Source organism: Anas platyrhynchos, chromosome 1 (assembly GCF_047663525.1).
Source record: "Anas platyrhynchos isolate ZD024472 breed Pekin duck chromosome 1, IASCAAS_PekinDuck_T2T, whole genome shotgun sequence".
NCBI lineage: Eukaryota > Metazoa > Chordata > Aves > Anseriformes > Anatidae > Anas > Anas platyrhynchos.
In genome coordinates, this window is record NC_092587.1 from 134,047,792 (window position 1) to 134,057,528 (window position 9,737).

The window sequence follows — 9,737 nt, forward strand, 5'->3', positions numbered from 1 at the left end:
TTATTCCCTGGTAAGACTCCATCTCTGAGGAACTTATTTTTAAACTTCTGGATTCTAATACAGCCCATCATACTGATTAAATTGTATCTGTATTTCCATTTCTCAATTTCACAGTTTCTTAAAAATTACCATCCTGATCCTGATCATTTTTATTGCCACTTTTCCCACCTACATGTCTGTGTTTAGTGCTGATGCTTATAAGAATATATTTTTTTATCTTTTGTTAAAAAGGCTTTTTCTTTTTAAAATCAAAATGATCAGATGTACAATTTTTAATGCAATCTCAGAACAGCAGTTCTTCTGGCTGTAACTCCCTTTATGAACGGACAAAAGTAGTAATAATTTCATTGACTTTGATGTTGAAGAATTTGGCTCAATTTCCTATTCACATGGAGTATTAATGTCTTGGCATCAATGACTAGGCCAGCTCTACAACTCAGAGCCAATACATTAAGTCAGAAAAATAATTGCATTGAGACAAAATCTCTTTTATGCCAGATAGAAAATTCAGTACAGGATCTGAGCCCAGGTGGACAGTGCCCAAAAATGCCACCTGTTGGTTTCACTAATTTTTACTCCCTTACAAGCTCCTTAAACAAAAAGGAACACAGTAGCTGATCCCTCCACTGTCACTGTTCTACCCTGACCTATTTCCACTCTTGGGAATAGGACAGGAGTCTAAGTGTCAGCTCCGTGCTGTCTCTCAGTGAGATCAATATTGTGGAAAGCTGACTTATAGGAAAAGAAAAGAAGCTGATTATTGTATTACTGCATTATATGGCACCAAAGTTTGTGTTTGTTGTTGTTATTGTTTGTTTGTTTGTTTTTCAAAAAAAAAAAAAAATGTTAGGGGGTTATTACCATCCCACACCTACCCAATCTCCAAATCCTAGAAATATATTATTCATAACAAAAATGCTATTTGTTATTACATCCTGATTAGTTTATTTTATTGAACGATTTATTCCTGAGAAAAAGAGAAGAGTTTACAAACCACCTTGATGACTATTTATGTAATATACAGACATGTTACTAAGATTATCTGTTTTTATACCCTTAAGTATACCTGTCCATAAAGATACAGGTCTAGAAATGTCAAAACACTTGCAGATGTTATGGGATACGTGTACATAAGAAGATACTTTAAGTTCAGAGACAAATGGAAGTATAATTTTCAAAGCAGGATCAAGAAAATGCAAATTGAAAAAGTGGAGTCATAAATTACAAATAAATACATAACAACAACAAAATATTTGGGAACTCCTGCTGATACAGAAATAATATTGGACAGTAGTGCTGTGTATTGCATACTTCTAATAGTATGTATTAGTACTTCTATCTCTTGGAAGATAGGCAGTTTCCACATATCTATAGTTTTAAAACAAATTGGGCTGGGGCAAGACTGGTCAAAGATATTATACAGAACTAGAGACAATTCTGAATTTATTTATTTTTTTTCTCTTTCCCCTAAGCAACATTAGATGGTGTACTACATGCCTTTCAATTTTACTAGTTTTGCCAATACATTTTGTATTATCTGGAAACTTAAGAGATTATTAATTTAACCCAGTTGTAGAGTTGTGGAGGATAATTGTTATTTTCAGCATGTATTTTCTGCTTTGTCTATGAAATATATATGAAACACATGCAGTCCCAATGTCACCTTTCAGAGCCCTGTAGTTGGTTGACTGTGAAAGAGAAATGTATTCACATGCACTCATGGCATCCCCCATAATGGAAGGTTTGGGGAATAAGAAACTGTCAGCACAGTTGTGTAATAAACAATTAAAAAATCCATCTTAATATTCTACAAAATCTTGTTTATATACATAACAAAATGCAAAGAGTAAATGACATTTTATGACAATATTTTAATAAAAGAGATGGGTTCTTGTCTGTACTTTACAGCAAAATAGAAAAACAGTGCAAAATAAAGGGAAATATGTTACTTGCACAGAAAATACTTTGTTACAAGAAAGTATATATACACTCGATGTCTTTCCCTACGCTAATTTTAAACTAGGCATTCAATTTAATAAATGTCCTTGAAGTCATAGATACAAAGCAAAAGCAGCTGATTGTTTGCAGTTGAGAGGGTAGACGGGACAATTTCTTTATTCTAAGAGAGTATCATCCACAGATGATTAGTAAACTTCCTGTTTTTGAACTAACAGAGGTTAGAGGAAGTAAGGAAAGAGTAATCACTATGAAATGAAAGCAGAGGAATGTAAACTATTCAATAGTTTGCAAGCTAAAAAAGCTATATTAGATAACTAAAAAGTAAACAATGATTGAAACAGTAGAAAACTTTTTTCTAATAATGAATGAAAGTTGAAATAAGAAAAAAATCGCTCATTCATAATAAGTATATCAAATAACTTAAATTTTGGTCAGTGTTTGTGAAACAAGAAACAAAGAATCCTGAGTGCCACGTCCACAGAGCATCTGAATTCTGGAGCCAGTAAACCGATGGCAAAAGAATGTGTTAACTCTTCCTTGGCCATTGCTTGAGGGAATCTGGTCAATGAATTGAACTACGAAAATGCTATAGAGAAATCTGTACTTCTTTCACTGGAAATTAGCTTTAACATATGTTTTCCCTCTAGGAGAAATGCTCTGCTTAATAGAGGCATGTAATAGCAACAAGAAATCTTATCATTAGAAATAGATATGTTTAGTTTGTGTTTGGATATAACAACTGTGATTTCCTTGTTGAAACCAAAGCCTGCACTCAGGAACTCTAATGAGAATGGCAGTCTTGTATTACGTACTGTAAAAGCATGTACAAAGTCATCCATCAAGAGAACAGATATCAAGTAACATTATTTTTTTTTTTTTTGTTTCCTTTTTTTCCAGGTTGAAGATTTCTTCATTGTACAGAATTGGCTTCTGTTTCAAGGCTGTAATTTCACATGCAGAAAAACAAACAAAAAACAGAGCAGTAACACGTAGTTGTGGTATAGTGTTAGCTCTTTGCAAATAAGTTTTGGTCAAAGAAGTCACAAAAACAATTGCATTGGCTCTAAATCTATATAATTGCATAATTCATGTTCAATATTACAGATTATTGTTGTTTCCTATATTAAAAAAAAAAATCTACAACGACCATGTGCCCTATATACTTGATCTCAATTAATGATTTCCATGACACTTCTCACTCAATTTTTGCTGCATCCTAATTTTCATCTGGAGACTCAGTCTCCACAGTTTTATATTCAAAATGTTGCTATGGGCAAAAAGAAAGTACACTTTATAAACAAACCCAAATATTTATTGTGCATGATAATAACAGCTAAAATAATTATGCACATAGTTTTATGTCTATGCTTTTTCTGATATTATTCCCAACCTTCCCCTGCCTTTCTGGATCGTAAGATCTGTACTTTCAGTTGGTGAAAGAGTACTCAGCATCCTGAATCCCTTCTCTGGAGGAAGTATGATGATGATGATTTCTTCCTCTTCACATGATCCACTGATAGGTTCATCTCTATATCTTTGCTAAAATTCTCTACATTTTGCAGAGTGGCCTGAAAGTTGATGCTACATCTGAATTTACTGGGCTGTTTTCACACACGTCAGAAATTTGTTCTTTCTTCTTTTTGTTTTGTTTTGTTTTGGTTACCACTAAATCCAGTTTTGCCCAGGTCTACATTTCTTTAGTAGACACTTGCGAGCTATTTATTTCAATGCCAGTCCATATGTCTTCTTAAAAATTTTATTTGTTATCCCATACTTACTGTTCTCTGTAGTAGGCATAGAAGCATATCTGTCTGGATGTACAATGAAGGCTGAGGTACTTTCATTATAATCAGGTCACTTGATAGAGAAATTAGTAGATGAAAAGATGACAATATATTTTATAGTCTCTCAGGACATCATGGAAAGTTAAACCACGGCTAAAATACTGTTGTAGCATAGCTGGTATAACCTTTAAAGTGACCTTTCTCTATTGTTTAATAAAAAACAATGATGGCTTGATAGAAAACAATGTTAACGTTATTATTATTATACAGTAAACAGTATAATAATCTTTAGCTACAAAAACTCCATTAATATCTTGCAAAGAAGATAAAATTTATATAAAATTTCATATGATTACTCCAAAAAACATTGTCATTACCAGAAAAAAAAAAAAAAAAAAAAAAAAAAAAAACAGACTAAAGGAAACAAATATATTGAGTTTCACCATTGTAGTATTGACATGCATGACATATACTGACATTGTAGTACCAATATACATGAAAAATGAGTTTTTCACAGATCTGTTGAAAGGTGACAGAAGAATACAGGTGCAAATCCTACTCATTTTCATTTGTATTTCAGATATTTGTTCTCATACACAATACATTTTGCATATTGATTTATAACTTTATCTTAAAGGAATACTCAATATCTTACAAAATATAAAAACAAGCCTGATATGTGTGAGTTCAGTGTATGCTTATGTGTTTATGTGACAAGTGCAAATAAGACTTAAATACATAGCTTATTCCTGTGAGTCAACGCATCTGAAACTAAACTCGGTCTTTATTAAGAGAAGATTTAACTGTGATTCTACAATTTTAGCTAATATTTTAGCCTATTTATACTGACTTACTTTCTGTTACCTTCATTTATGTACTTCATCCCAGTCTCCTTTATTGAAATCCCATGCTATGGAACTGTGAGAAACAAACAACAACCGAACCAAAAAAAAAAAAAAAAATCAAAGCCAACAACAATAACAAAATAAAATAATCAAAAAAAAAACAAACAACAAACTTCATATTTTTCCATTGACTGCTTGAACAGTAAGTCCTTTGACTAATTCTGTTTTTTCTGGCCCACTGCTATAAAATGTAGCAGCAATTTTTTACAAATTCTGTGGGCTTATAGCGATCTTTAAGTGTCTAGTGGCCAGTACAGTACAGTAAAATACACTCTAGCCAGTAGCTATCTATCTAGACTGTCCATCTAGGTAGACTGTCCTGCATTTGAGAATTATCAGGAAAAAAAAGAAGAGAGAGGAAAAAAAATATTCTGGATAATGCTTCAGGATGACAGAAGTGCCTTTTTTTTTTGCTGGTACATGACACCACCTTTCAGAGCTAATTAAGGCTGACCAGTTGAACAACATTTCATCCTCAAGTAAAAAATTACAACAGACTTACAGCTGCTCTGACATTAATTTTCTAATTTTCTGGTCAAAAAAAGCACCGTTTTTTTTAACTAGCACCGGCTAGTTAAGACTGGCACCGGTTATAATAACCTTTAATAATACTTGTTATATTAATTAATACTTGTTATATATTAATAATGGAAAAGATTTTCTGCTTGTACTCAGTTTCTGAACCTTAGCTACTATGACAAAAGACAGCCTGAAAACAAGCCAGTTGCCCTTAACGGTTCTAATAGTTGCTGATCAGCTGTATAATCTAAATTCAAGCAGGACAGTCAGTAGCAAGATAGAAAGTAGACATTTTTAAGTTTTATTAGAGAGAACTTGAACCTTCCACACTCCTTAACCTTTCTTCCTCCTGTCTTGCTGTGCCACTTACCCCTGCAACACAGTTAAGGAAAAAAACACGCTATAAAGACAGCAGTTATTCATGGTGAAATTATCATTGAGGAGATTGAAATTCAACCCTTCTGATACACAAGATGCACAGGGTTTGATTATTCAAGATATTTTACTTGTAAGACCTGTCATAAATGAAACAGAAGACATTCAAATAATGAAAATAAAGAGAAAATTACCCTTGATTCCATGATGCTGTACATCAAGAGAAAGTTACTTGGAGTAAAAATGGTGATCAACAAAAGGAAGGAGATAAGAGGAGAAGCAGGAAAAGTATTTAGAAGGAATACACAATCTTGTATCTACATATGAGGCAAATTGTGATGGACACAATGACATCAATTGTTTTGATACTGCAAATGGAACCATACTTCATCAGAAACAAAGTGGATATAACAATAATTGTAATTTATTCTTTTCCCATTTTCATAACTCATTTTATTTGGTACTGAGACAACATCCACTTCTATATGTCAACCTATATATGTCAACCTTCTGTATGTCATTACTGGTCATGAGGTGGTATAGTTGTACTTTAATGCATATTTTTTTTTTTTACTAATGTGCATGCAGATCTCATTTCTAAAAGTTTATTCATCATTACTGATCTCATAAAAACTTAGGCAAAATTTACAAGTAACCTTCCCCCACACACACACATTAAATATATACCTCATTTAATTATGTATAGCATTTGATATTACATTGATCTGTTGAATAAAACACAAATCAATAAAACACAAATCAATAGAACATACAGCAAAAGTATAAGAAAACAAAACACTGGGGTTTGTTCTCCCTGTCCACAGATCTAAATAACCAAAATATTAATACAGAAAATCTGTATCAAAACCATCTCTATCCACAGAAACATCTGTATCTGTGGATACAATTAATAACTTTCACTTTAAATTTGGAACATCATTACTGTACAGCTTTGGCATTCCATTTTCTACTATACATGTATATATATCTATATAGTCCTTACAGTCACAGATTTTATGAGAATGCAAAATGTTTCCAAAGAATAATTAATATACAACATTTTTTTTTAAATCCACTTTGTCTTAGTTGTCACTAGTCAGAGTCACAGGCAATTAAATTGAAGAAAAAACACTGACTTATTGAATGTTGCAGACTATTCTGGATACCTGAAATTTAAGTATGATCTTTACTAACTTGTTTCCTTCCAAAGAGCTTCCTAGCTCTCTGACAACCGGAAGCCACTTCTTCTTTACATGTTTTCTCTGATATAACACCCAAAACTGCATATCTTGCCTTGTGTTATGTGGGGTGCTTACATGACAGCTGGACACTTCTTGGAGATTAACTACCCTCAAGTCAAATTCACAACTTCATGATAATACACTAACTCAGACCAGATTAAAGGAAAAGGTAAATATCTGAACAGAGAAGGGTGATCACAAACATTTGTAGATGAAGACATGAAAGAAAACCTTTCTTGACCTATTCACATATGGATAAATAGGAAAAAATAGGAAAATTCCATGCCCCTTGATTTAGCTAAGTAGTTAGAGATGTTTTTCTGACACACCCAGTTCCCTTTTTTATTTTTTTTTTCTTTCCGTAGTGAAATCATGCACTTAGCACAGTTATTTCTCCTTGGAAATTCTTTTTTAAGAACACTTTTTCTAGTTCTAATTTGTTTATAACTTTCAATTTCTCACCCAATTCCTTTTATTTGATCATTTGTAGGGTGGGTTGTATTAAAAAATATATTCAGCTAAAAATAAAATCACTATTTATTTTATTTTATTTTATTTTATTTTATTTTATTTTATTTTATTTTATTTTATTTTATTTTATTTTATTTTATTTTATTTTATTTTATTTTATTTTATTTTATTTTATTTATTTTATTTTATTTTATTTTATTTTATTTTATTTTATTTTATTTTATTTTATTTTATTTTATTTATTATTTTATTTTATTTTATTTTAATGTTTTTTATCTTAAGGTATTTTATTTTATTTTATTCAATTTAGTTTACTAGAAATGGATTTATTTCACTATATCAATTACCTGTATGAATCAGCAAACATTTTTGATAGCTCCATAGAGAGGTGGAACAAGAACAAGAAATAGAAAAGAAAAAGTAGGGGTGGAAAATTATTTAGTGGAAAAAGGTGGTGAGGGGAATTTGTAAAGTCAACGCTACTGTAAAGGAAAAAGTACACTGGATAATTTTGAGAACACCATTCTAGTGGAACATGAGTTCTTCACCTGGCCCAGTCTACCTCCTTCAAAATAAATTGTCCTCGAAATTATTCTCTTAGTTAAACTTTCTTAATGTTGGAATGCAAATATGGTTCAACACACCACGTATCTTCTCTGTACAATACTGCCTTATTAACTATTTCTGTTTTTGCGGTCCCTCCTTATTACTGGATGATTCTACAAATCACTTTCTTCGAACTGGCCCAATAGCTGGAAACTTTCATTTTATACCAACCTGCACACTGACAAATGTTTCTCAGTCACTATGAAACTGATGCACAGAGTTCACTAGGGTACTGAGTGATGACTAGGTGCAGTGGCAATCGTTACTTTGAGTGATAATGAGTCAAGAGATTGAGTTGAGAGAAGCTCGTTTTCCTGGGCACTGTGACACTATCATTTTTGCAATCTGAATATAATTCCATCATAGAGTGGCTGACAGAACATTGCTGTAGAGAATCACTACGAACCCAGCTTTGTGGCAGAACAGCCATGTCAGCCTGATACCAGTTTATGTGGGAGTCCAAAAAGTGGCTTTGTTGCATATTGCAGCTTGAATTAGCTTTCATAAACCAATAATAATATACCTTGAAGCAGAAAATTAATTTCCCCCATATCGGAGTTAGAACTCCCGTAAAGAGTTTTAACATTTATCAAAATATAATATCCAGTGTCTTTGTAGTTGTAATAGGTGGTCTAGAATTAGTTGTTTTCTTTTTGAGTGTTTTTAGCCACAGTAATCAATAACTTTCTCATCCTCAAAAAAAAAAAAAAAAAAAAAAAAAAAAAAAAAAGGTCTATAGTATACATAGAAGTTTCATTTACCTAGATCTTTGATGGAGAGAGAAAGAACTTTTTACACTGTCTAGAGAAGTCACAGGTATATTCATGTAATTGCTGGCCTGTCATTTTCTATCGTTTCAGTCTGCTATAACATTGTCTATTTTAGGAACTTTTTCAGGATGATCCTAATGACATTCAGCTTTCTAGACATCAGAGTCTCCCAGATTCAGGGTGTCAAGAAGTGCCAAGAAGTTCAAGATGAAGAAAGTAGCAACTAACATAAAAAAGAGGAAAAAAAAAATGCTTGCATGAGAGAAATGAGAAATTGTTGGTTATGTCTGTTTAAATAGAATTCTTATCAATATATTTAAAAACTATTTTCTGTTTTCTTGTGAGAAAGTTACTTAAAGAAAACTATGAGTGAATATTTCCACAAACCTGAAACACCCCCAATGTCATACTATGAAACCACCAGTGTTGTTCTCTGCAACACAACATGATATTCTAGATAATTAATCAGTACCAACCCTCTGCACACACACACTGACAAAAGAGATTAGGCATTTTCAGGGTACGGATCTACATGGGGGCCTGGAAAATGTGAAGCTATGTTCTAGGCAGCACAGAAACCATTCCTTGCTAGATAGTGCTAATGAGGAATTGTCTAGGTTTGTCCCTTTCACAGTCTCTGTGTCAACTAGCTCAGTGTATCAAGAGAAATGTATCAAGACATTTCTCTTTCATTTAGGAACATCAACATATCTTGGGAGTTAATGTCATTAAGCTCATTCTACAAACACTGGATTCTTCTCTTCAACTCTGAAACTTCATCCATTCTACAGGTGTGTTCTCTACAAATCTGATATTTTCTAACCATACAAGCCTTCTAACAAACTGTTCTCTTGATTTTCACACAGAATCACAGGATCTCTAGGTTGGAAGAGACCTCTAGATCATCGAGTCCAACCTCTAACCTAACACTAACAGTCCCCACTAAACCATATCACTAAGCTCTACATCTAAACGTCTTTTGAAGACTTCCAGGGATGGTGACTCCACCATCTCCCTGGGCAGCCCGTTCCAGTGCCTAACAACCCTTTCAGTAAAGAAATTCTTCCTAACATCTAACCTAAAACTCCCCTGGCACAACTTTAGCCC